Source organism: Ursus maritimus, unplaced genomic scaffold, assembly GCF_017311325.1.
Source record: "Ursus maritimus isolate PB19 unplaced genomic scaffold, ASM1731132v1 scaffold_23, whole genome shotgun sequence".
Classification (NCBI taxonomy): Eukaryota; Metazoa; Chordata; class Mammalia; order Carnivora; family Ursidae; genus Ursus; species Ursus maritimus.
This window is the reverse complement of record NW_024424786.1, coordinates 7,497,677-7,517,264: the sequence shown is the minus strand read 5'-3', so window position 1 is coordinate 7,517,264 and position 19,588 is coordinate 7,497,677.

Sequence of the window (19,588 nt, the reverse complement as noted above, 5' to 3'; positions counted from 1 at the left end):
GTATATATATATATATATATATATATATATATATATATTACTCAGCCATCAAAGAAAACGAAATCTTGCCATTTGCAATGATGTGGATGGAACTAGTCGGTATTATGCTAAGCAAAATAAGTCAAATGGAGAAAGACAATTATTGTATGATTTCACTCATATGTGGAATTTAGGAGACAAAACAAAGGAGCATAGGGGAAGGGAGGAAAAAATAAAACAAGACAAAATCAGAGAAACAAACCACAAGAGACTCTTAATCACAGGAAACACACTGAGGGTTACTGGAGGGAAGGGGAATAGGGGATGGAGTACCTGGGTGATGGATATTAAGGAGGGCACATGACGTAATGAGCATTGGGTATTACAGAAGACTGATGAATCACCAAACTCTACTCTGGAACTAATAATACTCTATATGTTAATTAACTGAATTTAAATTTTTAAAAATGAAAAAAAAAAGCATTTCCATCTCCCTGCTTGTACTATCTATCTGTTCTTGCATATTGTTTACTTTTTCCATGAAAGCTCTTAGCATATTTACCATAGTTATTTTAAATTCCTGGACAGATAATTCCAACACCCTTGCCATATTTGACTCTTCAAACTCACTTTTTTGCCTATTGAAATGTCTTCTAATTTTTTCTTGAAAGCTGGACATGATATACTGGGTAAAGGAAACCCAGTACTGGTTTACATGGATGTTTCTCTTCCAGTAAATTGTGATTCTCTCTATCCACCTGACTGGGTCTCCAGTTCTGGGGGCAGCAGTTTGTCCTATGATCTCGATTCTCTAATGGATCTAAGAAAAGTTGTGGATTTTCAGTTTGTTCTTTTTACTTGCTGTTAGAATGAAGTGATGACTTCCAAACTCCTTACATGCTGTGCTAGAAACCAGAAGTCCCTTAAATATTCTTCTATTATGTATGGACACTATGGTAGATCTCTACAATGGAATATTATTCAGCAATAAAAAAGAACAAACCATGGATGAGTCAACCATCAAATGGTTGGATGGATGGATGATTCATCCATCAAATGGTTGGATGGATGGAAGATTCATCCATCAAATGGTTGGATGGATGGATGATTCATCCATCAAATCATGGATGAATCTCAAGTACACTCTGCAAAGTGAAAGAAACTTGACTCTAAAAGCTAGAAACTGTGTAATTCCATTTATATGACATACTCAAATAGGGCAAAACTATAGAGATAGAGAATAGATAGGTGGTTGCCACTGGTTAAGGATGGAGGTGGACCTGACTAGAAAGGGGAAGCACAAAAGAATGGGGTGGGGGGATGGTGGAATTCTTCTGTATCTTCATTGTGGTAGTGGTTATGTGAGTCTGCGCATTTTTCAGAATTCACAAAACTATACAATAAAAAGTATACAAATTTCGAATAATTTTTTTAAATTGCCATTACAACACTCCATCTGAGTTGCTTCCTAACTCTTGTTAAAGATTTCCTGTGATGGGAATTCACTCTTTTCAGAGACCACTGATGCTATTATTACAGAGCCTCCCAATCACTGTGCTGTGAAAGGGTCACAGGTGGCCAAGTTATTAAATATCTCAGTTCTCAGGCATACAGGAGTCCTTGGACTACTCTTATCCACAGCGGGCTGTAAAATTCTTCCATTTTCTATTATTGCCATAAAGTGAAAAAGGATGCACTATGTTACCAGATAACTCAGATTTTCTTTTACATTAAAACAATATCAGCCTATCTGCATGGTATACCCTTATTTGTCCTAATTTTGCCCTTTCTTGGGCAAAATTTCTTCCTTCCTTATAAATCAGCTATGTGAAGATTTACAATCCATTTTCATATTCCCACCATCACCAACTCTCCTCTGAGTAAATGTGTCTGGTTCTTTGAGATGTTCCTCACATGGCATGTTTTCAAGATTCTTTTTGTCCCCTGAAACATGATCTTTATGTTCAATATTTCTTCTCAGTCTCCAGAATAAAAAATGATATTTAATGTTCAGCTATCTCAGGATCTACAAAGAAAACATTCTTACTGAGAATGGTCCCATGATTTCTGCCTTCACACATCCAACAGGGAATGTATAATGCACTCTTTCTTTGAAGACTGAAAATATTACAGGGTCTCATGCTCACCAAGTGCTGTGGTCTCACTGAACTGCCTCTATACCCTCTGAGAGTTCTTAGAGCTCTTCCAAATCCTAGTGTTTGGGGACAACCCAACAGAAGGAATTCATAGACTTAAAATATCACCAAACAAGTCAACAATAACTACAACACAACCACCCACACCATGTCTCAGCATCTATAAAAGGATCCACACCTATAAAAAGATCCACAGTTGTCACACCATATACTTGGCCCCCTCCAGCAATATGTCATTCTGTGACTAGAGATCCTTATTGCCCTGACCACATTCTCTCAGCTACTCATGAGGCCAAGTCCTCCCATCTTCCAGGAAATAGGAGACGTTTCTTAGGTTCCAGCAAATCTGAGGAAATTGTTTCTCACTTATAAGGCCTCTCACCCTCTACTTTCAGGGGACAGACATTGCTGTAACTGTATGTCTCATCAGTAAGAAATAAATTTTATCTCCTGTGGGTTTACAGAACATTAGTTGAAATCTTTTGGTCAATGACCTCAGATGTGACAAAAACTGGTTTAAGAAATTGGGTTGAAGTCAGTCAACCCCAAGACGTCCCCTCAATGGATATTTGAAACACATATTGCAAGTTATATCTCCAATTTGACCAGATGATGCCTCTAAATTCTATTTCTATTAATTCCTAAGTCAAGGAAATACAAGTAAAACAAAGCCTATTTCTATAGGCTAGGAAGAAATTTCTGGTTAAGTGGTATTTCCGCTAAAACAGTTTAAAAGTAGAATTTTGTTTAAGTGTGTCTATGAAAAATGAGAATAACAGCTCTGTGAAAGATGCTGACAAGAGAATGAGAAGACAAACCACAGACTGCGAGAAAATATTTGCAAAAGACATCTGATAAAGGACTGTTATCCAAAATATACAAAGAACTCATAAAACAATAGGAAAATGAATAATTGAATCTGTATTGTTAGATGCTAAAAAGAAATGAGCTCTCAAGCTATGAAAAGAAATGGAGGAAACTTGACTGCATCTTACTAAGTGAAAGAAGCTAATCATGAAAGGCTACATACTGTATGATTCTAACTATATGACGTTCCAGAAAGGCAAAACTATGAAGACAATAAAGGGGCGCCTGGGTGGCTTAGTCAGTTAAGCGTCTGACTTTGGCTCAGTGCATCTCGGGGTCCTGGGATCAAGTCCTGCATTGGGCTCTCCCTGCTCAGAGTGGGAAGTCTGCTTGTCCCTCTGTCCCTCCCCCTGCTCATGTTCTCTCTCTCTCTCTCCCTCAAATAAATAAAATCTTTAAAACAAACCTATGAAGACAATAGAAAGATCAGTGGTTTTCTGAGGTTAGGGGACAAGGGGGAGATGAATAGACAGAGCACAGAGAATTTTTAGGGCATTGAACCTATTCTGTATGATTCTTTCATGGTGGATACAGGTCATTACATATTTGTCAAAGCTCAGAGAATGTAAAACACCAACAGTGAACCCTAATGTAAACTACGGAATCTGGGTGATAACGATGTGTCAGTGTAGGTTCCACTGTAACAAAGGTACCCCTCTGGGGCAGGATACTGATATTGGGGGAGGCTGTGCATGTGTAGGGGCAGGGGGTATATGGGAACTCTCTGTACCTTCTGCTCAATTTTGCTGTAAACCTAAAATTGATTTTTAAAAAATAAAGCTTATTTTAAAAAATGGGTAGAACAGCATTTCAGGATATTGGGGGACTTTCAGGTTATACAAAAGGAAATTGTCACAGCATCCAGCAAGAGCCAGTGACACAACTGCACTCCCCATCCTGAAGATTTCCCAATCTCTTTATACCTGTGACCTATTAAGGAACGCCTTCCCTAAAAACCTGAGTTCTAAACTCAACATCCAAGTATCTTCTCCTTCCTCTGCAAACCAGCTTCATGTATGACTTGACCACTTTATTCTCGCCTGCATCTTTCTGAACCCAAGATTAGGTCAGCTCATCTTTCTGAGGTCTTTTAGCCTGATGCATGGTCTTTCAACTTTAAAGGGACGGAACCCTGATGGTTTAGCAGTAAGGAGTTTTTCATTTGTTGTTTTTGCTTTTATTTTTTATTTTTTAAAACAATTGTTTATTTATTTGAGAGAGTGTGTGTGAGTGCAGGGAGGGGCAGAGGAAGGTCTTCAAGCAGACACCCTGATACGCGTGGAGCCAGACCTGGGGCTCGATCCCAGAACCCTGAGATCATGACCTGAGCTTAAATCCAGAGGTGGATTCTTGACGGACTGAGCCACCCAGGTGCCCCTATTTTGGATTATTTCTAATATCTAAATTTTATGTAATGGGGCCAGAGTCAGGTAAAAGTGTTTTTATGACAACATGGAATATCTCCTCTTATTGCTAAGGAACCCTCACACTCAAAGGGAAATAAAGACTTGGTTTTCTTAACTAGAAAATAAGAATCATCAAATTTTAGAATTAGAAGATAGCTTGAAAGTCATTTTGTTCAGCATAAACATTTCACAAATAAAGAAGTCAGAAAGGGGACTGACCTGTCAAAGGGCACACAGCAGTTAACAGCAGAGTTGAGACTAGCAAGAAGCCCACGTCTATCCATTCCAACCCGTTGCTGTTTCTACTTTAGGCACAGCACAAACGTTTTGGGGAAAGTCAATAAAAAGCTTCCAACTATTCTAAAAATGCCTCCAATCCTTATTTTTAAATTTTAGATGGAGTGGACATAAGTGGAAATAAGTGATTTCTTCTTGCTGAATTTGTGCTTTCTCTTTTGCTGCTTATTCCAGATCGGATAGAAATTTAGCCCTTGTGAGATCTCTCAAAACCATTATATAAATAAATTCAACCCCATATTTTCAAACACCTACTGGGTGCCAACACCGAGGACACAAAAATAAATAAGACACTCTCTGCTCCCTTAAGGAGTCCACCAGCTCATAAGCCAAAAGGACACATGAACAACCGGCCGGAGTTCCTTGTAATGAGAAGCGTGAAGTGTTTGCGGGGCCACCACAGAGAGTGGAAAGGGGTGGGTGTGGAGGCCTGCACTGAAGAGACAGCATTTGACCTGCTTCTGAAAGAATAAGGAAGATCCCCCCCCCGAGGGGGCAGGTTAAGGAGTCGGAGGACATTCCAGGCAGAGGATAGAACATGAGCAAAGCAGAGAGGCATGAAAGTGCTGGCTATTTTTGGAGAACAGTGATTAGATTGGAGAGGCTGGAAGATAGGATAAAGGAAAGTGAGGTGGTGGGAGAAAAAGGTGGAAAGTTACTTGGGGCAAGACGAAGAAACTTGAATGCCATGTCAAAATTGTTTAACATGATCTCATCGTAACGGGACGCTAACGGCAGTCTTCAGGTTCGAGGTGCCATCACCATTGTGCTAGCAGTGTGAGAGATGGAAGAGAGGAGGAGAAATCTATGTGGTTGGAGCCTCCTGAAAAAGTCTAGGCAGGAACATCTGAACCTGGGCAAGAAGAGGAGCAGAGATTTAAAAAGGGGGGGGGCTGGATTCAAAAGCATTGTTTAAATATCTGTTGTTGACCCAGGTGAACAGTCATAGACTCTACTCAGCCCATGGAAATATCTCCTAAGAAGACAATCCCATTGATCCTCTTCTGAACCTCTGTGAGTTGATTCGCGTTTGTCAATTTGCTGGCCCTGCGATTCCCACTTCGGGAGCTTGTACTGTTTCTGGCTTTGTACTCCCTGAATAACACACATAGGAACAGCGCCGACTGAACCCGAGGGACCACTGGTGTAAAGGCCTGCCAATCTCTCAGTGCGGGATGAAGCTGAGTCAGTACTTGGGCTATGGAGGTGCTCAGACCTGCGGTGATTCTCAGACCTACGGTGTCCTCTCTTCCAACTACACAGAGCCACCCGCATCAGTTAAAATTTCCCTCAGAGCATCGGCTCTAGAGTAGAGAACCTGGTTCAGGTCCTGACTTTGCCATATACTATCTGTGTAACCTAACCCCTCAGGCTGGGGTCTTCATCTGGAAAGTGGGATAATAATACCTCTATCCTCCCACTGCTTGCGAGAGAGACAGAAAGAGAGAGAGAGAAAGGGACAGAGAGAGAGGGAGGAAAGAGATCACCCCCAAGAGAATCAAACACATGGTAGTGCTTTTAAGCTGACAAGTATTACGTAGGGAACAGTTACCACTATAATCAGCAAGTGATAAATGGCTATAAAAACAAGAAGACCAATAAAAAAAGTCTGGATGCTGCAAGTAAATCAAGTATTTGTTTCACTAAATCTCACTTCATTTCAGTGAGGTTGGTAATATTTGTTTTTTTTTCCTCTCTCGAGGAAAAAAAGAACCATTTTGACATGCTCAAGTGTTGCTTTGCCCATTTCTTTGCCTTTCGTGGATGGGACACATGGCCAGGAGCAGCCTTTGAATGATAGTTTAAAATTAGTTCTTTGAAATAGGAGCCAACGACAAATGTCAGACCAGTGGTGCATAGAAATAGTGAAAAGCCCTAGTTGCTCCAAGAATGTGGCTGACATTGAATACATTATGGTCCAATTATGTTTCTTTTCAAAGTAGTTTGGGTGAAGCAGATGAAAGCGGAGATTCCCAGGCCCATAATTTCTTCCACAACGCATTCTCTCTTTGTGTGGCATGGTTCAGAGCAGGGGCTCCCGAAGGGGAAGGCGGGCCAGGGGACGTGCAAAATAATACTGGAGTATGAGAAAAAGAATGAGAACTTTCATTACATTTATTATTATCTCTTTTAGTGTGTAGTTGGGAATATGTTTCATAGGTACATATTATTACAGGAATATACATAATAATTTATAAATAAGTATATGCATATGCATACATACACATATTTATTTATTTGTAAGTGTATGTGTGCACGTGGGTGTGTGATCTGTATTTCCCCATGACTTACCAGCTTTTAGTTATTCTAGAGGAAAGAAGAGTAGGAAGCAGTAGATTCTAGTCCCGACATTGCCATTGACTCATTGGTGACTCAACTGTGCAGCGTTGGGGCAGTCACTTAGCTTTCATGAGCTGCATCTCCCTCCGTCCTCACTCAGACGATGGGCATAACAACACCTCCTTTACAAAGTTCTTGAGAGGATTAAATAGGATAATGTTCATTCTGATTGGGGGTATAAAGGTAGTGTTTTAATATTGCCCCCATTGTCTCACCTCACTCTCTTGCCTGGTCTTCTTCATGTCCTATGCTTTGCAATGGCTTACTCATTTATGGTTATTCCGGGGGAACAATGGGGCGGGAACAGTGGGTCCTAGTCCTAATATTACCATACATTTACTGAGGAGTTAACATTCAGCTAGTATTGACTGAGCGCCCTGCTATGTCTAACACATACTTAATATTATCTATTCTTCACAGAATCCAAAAGAAATGTGCTTCATTTTTCCGATGAAGAAACTCTAGAGCACTGCTATCCAATAGAACTTCCTTTTTTTTTTTTAAAGATTTTATTAACTTATTTGACAGAGAGAGAGAGCCAGTGAAAGAGGGAACACACAAGCAGGGGGAGTGGGAGAGGAAGAAGCAGGCTCATAGCAGAGGAGCCTGATGTGGGGCTCGATCCCATAATGCCGGGATCACGCCCTGAGCCGAAGGCAGATGCTTAACGACTGCACCACCCAGGCGCCCCTCCAATAGAGCTTCTATAATGATGGAAACATGCTATATCTATGCTGTCGATGTGTAGGCACTAGCCACATATGGGTATTGAACACTTGGAATATGGATACTGTGACTGAGGAATTCAACTGCTAATTTCATTTTAAGTAATTTCAATTTAGGGGTACCTGGATGGCTCAGTCGGTTAAGTGTCTGCCTTCAGCCCAGGTCATGATCCCAGGGTCCTGGGATCAAGCCCCACGTCCGGCTCCCTGCTCGGCAAGAGTCTGCTTCTCCCTCTCAACTTTCCCCTCCACCCCCCACTCATGCTCTCTCTCTCTCTCAAATGAATAATTTGTTTAAAAATCTTTTAAAAAAAAAGTAATTTCAATTTAAATAGCCACATGTGACTACGGGCTACTATATCATATAGTACAACTCTAGAGATGGCTGAACCTGCATTCAGGCAAAATTAAGATTGTTATGGGATGAATTGTGTCTCTAAATTCCTATGCTGAAGTCCCAACCTCCAGTACCTCAGAATGTGACTATATCTGAAGGTAGAGCCTTTAAAAATAAAACGAGATTATATGAGTAGGCCCTAGTCAAATATGATTGGTGTTCTTATAAGAAGAGGAGATTGGGACAGAGACACACACGGGGTGAGACCATGGGTGCATGTGGAGAAGATGACCATCTACAACCCAAAGGGAGAGATCACAGAAGAATGCAACCTTGCTGATACCTTCATCTTGGACTTCAGGCCTCCAGAACTGTGAAAAAATAAATTTCTGCTGTTTAAGCCACCCAGTGTACGGTATTTGTTAAAGCAGTTCTAGCAATCTAATTCAAAGGGCTTTTCAATTATGTGAGAATTTACTTCATTTACAACAGATTTCCTCAATGAATTCATCAAGAATGCATTCTATCACGCACATACTCACAGAATTAAAATGGAAGATACAAAAAATATACAAGAAACAGTAGTTGAATGAAGAAAGCAGTAATATTTATAATTAGGTTTAAACAACTACTGAGGCATAATGAACAAAACTAATTACAACCTGGAAGTAAAATCCCAAATGATTTACACATGGGATGTGGTGAGCAGGTATGTAAGCACAAGGCCAATGTGAAAGGAGAGGGTGAGGTGGTGATAGTGAAAGTGTGCTGAGGTTCTTATAAGTTTCTCACCTCATGGGAAAAAACAGAATACAGCCAGAAAAAAAGAAACATTATAAAAATAAAACATAAAATAAGATCAAGGGGATAAGTTCTTATATACCCAAAATCACAATAAATGTGAATGGGCTAAAATCTCCTTTTAAAAGATGACTCAAATTAGGTAAAACTAAAAATATTATCAGTTATTAACTCTGGGAAAAAAGTAGGATTGTGGGAGGGCACTTTTACATTTTACCTTAAATATATCTTTCTTATTTAGTGTTTCACAATAAACATGCATTCCTGGATTATTTATGTAATTAAAAAATATTTTCTTTAATGGTTAGAAGCATTAGACTCAACCCCAGATTTTCTGGCTCTAGAAATAATTTGACTACATATATCGCATTTCCCTTCTTTGGACCTTAATATCTGTATCTATAAAATGAAAGTGGTGGGTCACACTTGTGACTTTTAAATTTTGCCCAAAGAAGTATTTTATTTGTATTTATTTATTTATTTTAGATTTTATTTTTAAGTAATCTCTACACCCAAGTGGGGCTTGAACTCACAACCCCAAGATCGAGAGTCTCATGCTCTACTGACTGAGCCAACCAGGCACCCCCCAAAGAAGTCTTTTATTTTATTTTATTAAATTTTTTAAAGATGTATTTATTCACTTGAGAGAAACAGAGCGAGCAGGGGAAGGGGCAGAAGGAGAGGCAAACAAGCAGACTCCCCGGCTAAAGGGGGAGCCCGTCATGGGGTTCAATCCCAGGATCCCAAGATTATGACCTGAGCTGAAATCAAGAGTCAGTTGCCCAACTGACTGAGCCACCCAGGCACCCCACCAAAGAAGTATTTTAGAAGCCCCCTTGGGGAATTCAGGACAAGGTTATGTCAGTGAGACTCTAAGACCACCTACTTATTTCAAGCAATGAAGTTCTTCTTTTATCTGCTTTATATACTGATGTTCCATTTAAGATTATCAATAGAAAAAAGTATTATTATTATTCTAAAAAAAAAACCTGCAAATGTTTGTAAGCTGCTATCTTAGAAGACTTCTAAAGTCCCTTCTAACTTTAACATTCTAGAGTACTTGGTCTTTCTCCATTTCTATGATGAATACTTTTACACATAAATGCAGATCAATGACATCTCATATGAGGTGGTGCTGTGTCCATATTTACGAAATTACCCCAACCTTCTTTACCGTGAAATATTCAATCACGCAACCAACTGCTTTGTGAGCATGTAACTGAAGGGCTAATATGGCGGACTCGAAGGGCTGGATTTCGTACACCTCTTGGTTGGATACTACCTACACCTACCTCAACATCCAGGTCAATGCTAGTGTAAAGTGCCTCTGCCTGAGAGATGGATGACCTGAATTTCAATCTGGAACCTGCCAACTGCCTGGAACCCAGCCTGAGTTAGGTGCCTCAGTTTCCTTAGTGACAACATGAAGAATTAGTCTATTAAATCCTGAATTCCTTGTCACCTATCAAATTCTATAATTCATATGTGTCCTTGATGCTTGATCAAAGCTAAAAAGATGAAAAGAAGAAGCCAAAAAGATGTACATATCAGGCAAAGAGAAATTAGGCCTCCAAAGAAAACATGGTTTCATAGAGGCTTTTCAAGATTTGTCATAAATGCGACACACTGCCACGTTAAATTCTTAGGTAGAAAAAGATGATGAACATGGTAATTCAAAACTTTTGAGAGAAAACTTTTCTTTGTAGGATGGCAGGCTGTGGAGTGCCGGGACCCTGATGATTCACTGACCTTTTTCCTTCCAAGCTTCTTTGAAGAGATTATCTGAGTATCATTTCAGACACCCATCACTCTTATTTTTAGCTCTGAGTTCTCTTCATGAGTGTCTGTGACCTGTGTCTCGGAGTTCCAGAGGGCTCCCAGATATGGCTCATGATTCATTTGCAGGTACCTTGCATTGATTTCCAGGAAGGTCAGGGGAGTAGGAGCCTGGAAAAATGATTTTCCATATACAATCCTTCTTTGCTCTTGTTCCTCTTCCGACCATTTGATCAGAAATTCACACTCCACAAATTGATCCCTTAGTGCCACAGGCAATTGGCAATTACAACAGAACCCAAGCCATATTGTTCTCTAAGGGCCTCACAGCTGGCGTGGCGGGGGGGACAAAACTCAGGGCTTTGGTCACAGGCTATTTTCAACCTCTGATAGCAGTTGTGTTACTCATGTCTCATTCACCCTCTCCCCTCGGCCTCCCTCCCGCCCTTCCCTCCACTGGCCAATGCTGGGGACGGCCTCCATGTATTTAAAGAGGACAAGAGCCCCTGTACCCAGTTGAGCCGACAGAGACCACACAGGCAGGTACGTGGAGCAAAGCAGACATCTGGGCTGGGGGTGGGCTAGCTTGGTGGCTGGTTGGGACTCAGAAGGGTCCCTAGAGTAAGGGTGTGTTTCGCGTCCCAGGTGCCAGTGTCCCCGCTGGTTGTGTGTGAGGAGGCTCCCGCTGGTGTGGACCTAGCAGTTGTTTAAAAAAAACTCCTAAAAGGGGGATTAGCATTTGGGGGTTCAAGGGAAACTCACAGAGAAATGAGTAAGGGATAATGTTTGGCCTAAGACTATTTCCATGTTGAAATGTCTCCTAGTGTCTTAGTCAAAAGACACGATACCAGTCCTAGAACTACCACATAATGACTGGATGTGGAACTCAGGAAAACTTTTTGCCCTCAGGTCTCCTCTCTGAGGCTCAGTATGGAAGTGGTGATATTTTTCTAAACACTTACAAAGTGTTTGTTATAGATACAATACAGCTGAAGCCAGCTTTCCAATGCTCAAAATACAAGGCATTGTGCTATTCAAAAGGTGTGGGCAAATGACAGATTTCTATAGTTCCCCATACCCTGCCTTGCACATGGGAAATGCTCAATGAAATTTGCTGGTTTAAAATAGATTTTATATTCCAAGGATGTTCAGCAACAGGCTTGCTTCTAATAATTTAAAATTAATCAAAACCCCCCAAAAAGGACCCCCAAAAGACAGTGCCACACTGAAAAATCCATCAAAAGCTCTATTTAATGGGAGGAGAACTCCTTGCGGAGGGTGAGGGGCGATTCCCAGTGTTCCCTCCCGGTCTCAGTTAAGCATTTGAATGACAGGCATGAGTGTGACGGAGAATGAGAAGTGGTTTTAAGCAACGGTCTGAGTGGAGATGCTGCCCAAATTGCTGTTCCCATCCCTGCGCTGGGCCAGTGACATCCCCAAGAAGGAGGAGTTGGGTGACAGGTCTGAGGAGCTTTGCCTTTCTGCAGTACGATTCAATGCAATTGAATGAGCCTGTGTTGACCAGCTTCTGTGTTGGGGCTGGGCTGGGCTGGGGGGAGAGGCAGCACTGAGGCAGGGAAGGGTGGGGAAATAGGGAGAGCCTGTGTCCTCGGTTTACTTTTGGGGCCAAAATCTCAATGCTGGGTACCTCCAACTCATCACAAAGTAAATAAAACTGCTGTATGACCCAGAAAACATAAGGGATTCCTCTGGCCTGGCTTTGGTTCTGTTCTGAATGAGTTGGTCATTAAAATGAGCCTGAGTATTGGCAGGGAGGGCAGTTTACCTCCAGGGCCCGGTGCTCCCTCTGGCCAGGCAGACAGGTGCTCAGCAGCCCAGGCACACAAGCCATCCATTAGAGATGGGGAGAGAGGCCAGGGGGCAGGGGAAGGAGACAGACAAATAGACAGAGAGACAGAGACAGAGAGAAAGAGAAGGAAAGAGGGAGCGTGATCACTCAGCAGGCAAATAGCCGTAATCCTCCTGAAAGAGCCGGAGACAGAGTCTTGGAAGAACACAGACACAGAAATCCTAGGAATCTGAAGAAGGTAATAGAAGAAAACAGCATCTGTCATTGAGATGGTTCAAACCCTAGCTCTGGACATCACTCAACTTCTCTGAGTTTCCATTTTCTGGACAATCGAATTCAGCTAAGGCCACGTACGCCAAAGGGATTTGTTAAGCATCCAAGGAGATAAAGCACAGGAAGCACTTTGTAAAGCTGCATAAAACCGTACAAATATGCGGGGCCTTTGAGAAAAGGCCCGGGCCAAGCCCGGTGGGCTGCAGGAGGATTTCCTGCTAAGCACAAGTGTAATGAAGAAAGTCCAGAGGTCAGAGTGGATAACAAGGTGCCTGGGGGTTAGAAGATGATTAATTTGCTTGACAAGAGGAGGGGCACAGACAGGGAATATAATACACAGGCAACACAACTCCCGCGGCAGGCAGACTTCCAGGTGTAAGCATGCTGCTCAGATGTCTGCACATACCGCGCCGGGCTTGGGCTTCGCGGCCAGAGGGAAGTGTGATGGCTCCGAATGTGAAAAGCTGCAGTTATTCGTTGCAGTGAAGCAAAGCAGGAGGGGAGGCAGTGATGGTCATGAAGGCCACGGGGCACGGGAGCCTTTCTGAGCCTCAGTGTGGACCTCATCGTGGGAAAGGATTGAGCGCAATTTGTGGCTTGTTTACTGCCCTGTGCTGGCGTGGGACAATCTTCGCTTATTTGACTGTCCCATGAGAGGGCATTCTTCAGAGGAAGAAACGAAAGCTCAAGGAAGCAGTGTAATTACTCAGGGTCACGTGGCGAGAAAGTGGCAGAGCCAGGATCTAAACCAGGGCGCAGCGTGCTCTTGAAAAACACATGGTAAGGGCCAACACAGAACAAAGTGAGTTTCTGAAAGTAAAATTCGGCCACACTTCAAGATAATTTCAGGAAAGGTGCAATGTAACCCGCGTGTCACAGCTGTGGTTTGGCGGGCAGGTATGTCTACCTGGAGTTTTAAGGGACGAGAGCCAACACTCGGGCTTATTTCTGTGCTGGGAATAAGCAACTTCGGCTTCCCAGGCTTTGTGGAAGGGCCTCTGGATAGGGGACTTCGTTCATCTGTTCAGAAGCGCAGGACGAGGCCACTGACCTTGAGTATGCCATGGGGGGAGCTGAAGGGCATGCTCTCCCTGGGCCATGAGGACTCTGCTCAGGCTGGCTGCTTCCCCTTCCATGTCCCCGTCGCCAGCGAGGTCAGCTGGTGTTAGGCACCAGGGCTGCCAAAGCGAGGAAGCAGCTGTCCTGGGGCACAGGCTTAGGACTTTGCGTGACATGCCATCTCTGGCACCAGGCACCCCGATCCCCACCCCGAGGGAGCTCTCTTCCTGACCTGGCTGCATCTGCGCCTCGGTACTACGCGCTCCAAAGGCTGAGACACGGAGCTGGTTCACAGTCTGGGCCACGGACAAGAAGCCTGGAAAGATTTGCTTGTTTTGAGAAAATGGATTTAAAAGCTGAAGATGAAATAATAACAGTAAGAATGGTAATAAGGAAAGCAACAAAATTATTAGACACCTGTGATGTATTACACATTTGTATATTTAGTGCCTTGGCTATTATGATGATCTTATCTAACCTGGAAACAACCTTTGAAGACAAGCCTTCTCATCTGTCTTTCCATGCATGAGGACAGGACACACTGGGCTCAGAGATTTCAAGCGTTTAGCCCAAAGCCCAGCAGAGAGCATTTTTTGAGCCCTGGCCTGGTTCTTTCCAAAGCCCATGCTGTTGCACTACACTGCATGATCTCTTCCACCTGGATTAAGGGAGTAGCGAGGAGGCAGTGTTTGAGAGGGGGTTGTCACTGGGCAGCATGTCTGCAAGGTGAGGCTCTAGTCACTGTTCAGGTCCCTGCATCTGTCTCAGGGCTTGAAGGATTCTTGAAGGGGCTTCACAACATTGCAGTCACATGGGCAACCATTCCCAGCTGAGCTAAAGTCAACAGTGAAAGGGAACCCTCCAGCCTCAAAAGAGCTCTCTCCGTATACTTACTGAATTAAATTCAGGTTCCCTGATACTCCAACCCATGAGTACTCTCTGTCCCATGCAGAGACAATGGGGTCGATCAGATCCCAGTTCCCATCGACTGGGAGTTTGGTTAATGGAGGTGCTGACCCTATCCTCTCTCCAGCGTGTTGTAAGCAGAGACATGGGATATAGAACGAGCTTCACCTGGGTCTGGATTACAGCTCTGCCACTTACTGTGTGATCTCAGACAAGTCACTCAAGTTCTCTGAGTCTCAGTTTTCTCATCTGCAAAATGGAGATGACAAAATTTGCTCTGTGGGGCTGTTGTATTAAAGACAGTACGTACAAAGCAACTAACACAGGGTAAACAGTAAATAGTAGCTAATATTAATATAAGAACACAGCCTTCCAATCGGAGACCTAATTCAATCTAGCCATGTGACCCTGGGCAACATAATTTCCCTAAGACTCCATTTTCCCAAAAGTTACAAAAGGCAACTTTTGTCATAGTGTCTACCTTGAAGGTCTGTGAAGACGGAATGAGATAAGCCACAGTGCCTGGCCCAGGGGACTCCACACACTTCAGCTTCAATAACAACATTATTAAGCTTGGTAATGACTACCGCTTCCACTCCAGATATATGCTCCTATGATACAAAATCTTGGTCTCAGCCAGTGTAGACAATTTAACTCGCTATGCAGAATCAGGCATCTAAAAGGATGACCACTTGAACCAACATTGAGCTGAAAATGGCATTGTCACTAAAAGTCTCTGCTGCTCAAAGTCATGGCCTAAGGGTCCCCCCCCCACATTCTTTCATGGACCCCTACAAAGAAGAAACTGAGTCAGTCAGCGCCCATTTTAACTCCCCCAAGGGATCACCCTTCAGCGCCATAGCTGATAAGCAACAGGCAGAGAAACAGTGAGTGTTGGAGTAGGAAGACGGCACCGACACGCACAGCACGGTTATTCTTTTAAAAGTTCAGATTGATCCGTGACAGTTCAGAGTTATTGCAGATCTAACTAGTTCGCACATTCTAGAATACCCAACGGTTTACAAATTTAACTTTGTAATTTGATGTACTTGAACTGTTTCAATCCTCCCAGCAATAGTGGAACAGATGAGACTCTCATGCCCATTCTAGAGAAAGGTTCCTGACGTTCAGAGAGCTTCGCCGGTTTCCCCAGATCACACAGCTTTGAGGAGGCGAGACGGAACTAGAATGCCGGCCTCCTGCGTCTGATCCAGCGCCTTTCCCAGAACCCACTATGGCACATGCCCCGTATAACTGTTCCCACAGTATAATTCGCGAAGAAATTGACACAGGTAGTCTCTCACTGGGATCTGGGTATCCAAAAGTCTGGAGCCCACCCTCTTCCTAGTTGACGTAGTGAAGCCTGCAGTCTTGTCTTATCTTCAGGAACCCCAGATTGTCCCTCATTTCTATCCTGACCCTCGACTTCATCAGTGACAACGCAGCCATCTCCAGGACTCGCCCCGGGGAGTAATGCCAGGTGATGTGATGGAGACTGTGACCCAGGTGGCGGATGGGGCTGAGTGACGGGCAGGCCTATATTTGGCATCCTACCTTCAATGACCCTTGCCTGTGCCAGGCAACGCTGATAAACAAATGACCCATCCCTTGGTATCTTGCCAGTATAAACTCACATTCTGCGCCTGGCTAGAGGAGTGTTGAGACACAGGAATTCCAGAGCAATGCCGGAGGTGGAAAAGGTTATGTACGTGAGCCAGGACTTAAATGTGCTTTCAAATCACGGTGATTTAATTAGTAGATTGGTGCTATTTGAATAACCTGAGTAAAGGGGGTAACGATGCCTTGCCTGTGACTAGCTTCTCAATACTGCTTTCAATTCCATCATATTTCACCCGAGTTCAAGGTCTCCAGGTCAAGATCAGAAACCATGTCTTCCAATTCAGGATGTTTTACAACACCCTCTGCCTTTTGGCCCTTGAGCATTGGAAGAAGAAATCAGAGACATCTTCTGTGATTAGCCTCCATAGCTACATTTCCAACTTTAAAAATGGAACTCTCAGCACCTGTTTAATAAAATGCTTACAGATTTCTATTCTGGGTTTCAAGTCCTAATATATGAATGTCAGATATTTTATGATCACTTAAAAAATAACTTGTGCTAGGGTCCATTACCTTGTGAAGAAGGTATTATCTGTAATCTTTTTTTTTTAAAGATTTTATTTATTTATTCGACAGAGATAGAGACAGCCAGTGAGAGAGGGAACACAAGCAGGGGGAGTGGGAGAGGAGAAGGCAGGCTCCCTGCAGAGGAGTCTGATGTGGGGCTCGATCCCATAACACCGGGATCACGCCCTGAGCCGAAGGCAGACGCTTAACCGCTGTGCCACCCAGGCGCCCCACCACCTATCTGTAATCTTATCCTCACTTTGAAAAGTATCATTTGTAGGCAATTGCTGAATGCACACGCACACATCCTCCCAAGGGCCATCTCTGGCTACCATTAACTTGCAGAACATGCCAATGAGATCCCCACCAAAGATCTGAGATAAGAAATTTGACCTAGGCTTGTTTTCATTGAGATTTTCCATCTCATTAATTTCACAAGTGTCACTGTCCTATTCCAGATACATATTACATTTCTCTTCTATGTTATGTTACAATCCAGGATCAAAATGAACTTGAACAAAATTATGTTATTCTACTCTTTTCCAAAGAACGTATCATGTTTAATCAGAGAAGGGTGAATCTTAGCAAAAGAAATTAGCTAAGAAAATACTCCCAAACATTTACTTCTTTTGCCTTACTGGTTTGTAAATCGGGGGGGTGGTGGTCGTCAATCTTGAATATCTATTCCAACCGTAGAGACCTAAAATTTTCAATGGAGCCAAAAATAAACAATTTGGGCTCTTTTAGGAGGTATTAAGATATGCCTTTCTGTGTGCTTTTTTCTCTTCCTGAAACGTCCTTCCTCCTTTTCTCTATCTGGTAAACTCCTATTCACCATGCAAAACCTCATTTGGATATGCCATCTGTAACCCTCCAGCAACCACTGCTTTCTTCCCCAGTCTAAACGTGGGTAACCATACTCTCCTTTGAGTTTGCACGTTACGCTCATAAGGTTCTTCTTTGGTGTGGAGTATTCTGGTTCCTGCCTCTTCTTCTAGAATGTGGACTTCTCATTCTAGGTGACACAAATTACTTATTTTTATAAGTTTCCTTCCCCTTGATCCATCACCAAGTACCTAGTACAGTGCTTGACACATGATAGGTAGGTAATAAATGCATGGTAAATAAATGCATGTAGACTGGATCCTGAGCCTTTCATTTCGAAATCCGTTATTCTTTCTTCCAGACTAAACAACCTAAACTATAGAAATAGATGCACTAAATGTTTCCTTTAAAAAAAAAGTTAAAAGTGTATTTTCTAAAATTTTACTGAATAAAAAGCAGAGCCTGCTTCTATGAGAGGAAGGATAGGATGTTCCTGGCTAATCTCACACTGTTTTTATTAGTGGGAAAGCTCTTTACAGGGACACTGAGGTAGAGATGTTCCCTTCGGTTCTGGTATCAGGTTCAGTGGTCTGTTTGCTATTTACCTTCTGTTTCTTAGCAAAACCTGACTTTGTTATGAGGCTGGAAGGCACAAGCCGGACCAGTTGACCCAGGAGGGCTTAGTGTTAATCGCCAACTATTATAAGAAGGTGACTGGCTTCCCAGAAGGGAAAAAGAAGCTCAGAAGCAGCCACTTGGAAGGGACTGATAGTGCTCAGTGTCAGTGACGAGATGACATACCAGGCTTCTTAGAAACCAAAGGATCTCAGAGAAAATTCGGCCCCCTGGAGCTGGCACGATTTCAGAAATTTCACACAGTATCAATGGCTGATTTTAGTTCTGCTCTGGGAAAACTGACAACTGGATTCATACTTACGCAGAGGCGCAAAAAGAAAGGGAAAGTTGTTTTTTGATGCCCCTACTTGTCTGGTATCTCTCACACAAATGCTATCGTGAGGAGACAATGAGGGCCTGGGGCTGTGACTATTAGCCGCTCCTTGCAGCAGAATGTCCTGGAAGGGCGTGGGAGGACACACAGCATCATCTCCTGGCTCCTATGATCACACCTGGCACTGTGGGCTCTGCCAAGTACCTTCCTGCACATGGAGTCATTTGCTCCTCTATACACACAAGAGAAGGAATGACTCTCTTCACAGTACAGGTGGGAAGACAGACAGAAGAGAAGCCATGCAAGTCCATCTCACTGCCCACGGCCAGAGGCAGTAGTGCTGAGAGCAGGAGGCAGGTTTCCAGACTACTGAGTACTGTAGTGCCATTACAGCTTATTGCCTGGATCTAAGGGATGGGAGGAATACATCCGACCAGGAGATTTTATCTACAGATGTTTTATCAGCAAGATTAACTAAGGCTTTGCTACCTAAAGGGTGGTCCCCTATGAGTAGCATCAGCACTGCCTGGAGACCGTTAGAAATGCAGAATTTCCTGCCTCGCCCACTTCTACCAAACGGCATCTGCAGAAGAGCCGGATCTGATGTGATCTGAGAAGCACTGAGCTAGGTAAGAAGAGATGCCATTTTCATAGATTGTCCCCACTTCTTTTTTTTTTAAATAATAAATGTTTACTATGTTAGTCACCGTACAGTACATCCCAAGTTTTTGATGTAAAGTTCCATGATTCATTACCTGCATATAACACCCAGCACACCATGCAATACGTGCCCTCCTTAATACCCATCACCAGCCTATCCCAATCCCCCACCCCCCTCCCCTCTAAAGCCCTCAGTTTGTTTCCCAGAGTTCATAGTCTCTCATGGTTCATTCCCCCTTCGGTTTACCCCCCCTTTCTTCTTCCCTTTCTTCTCCTACTGATCTTCCTACTTCTT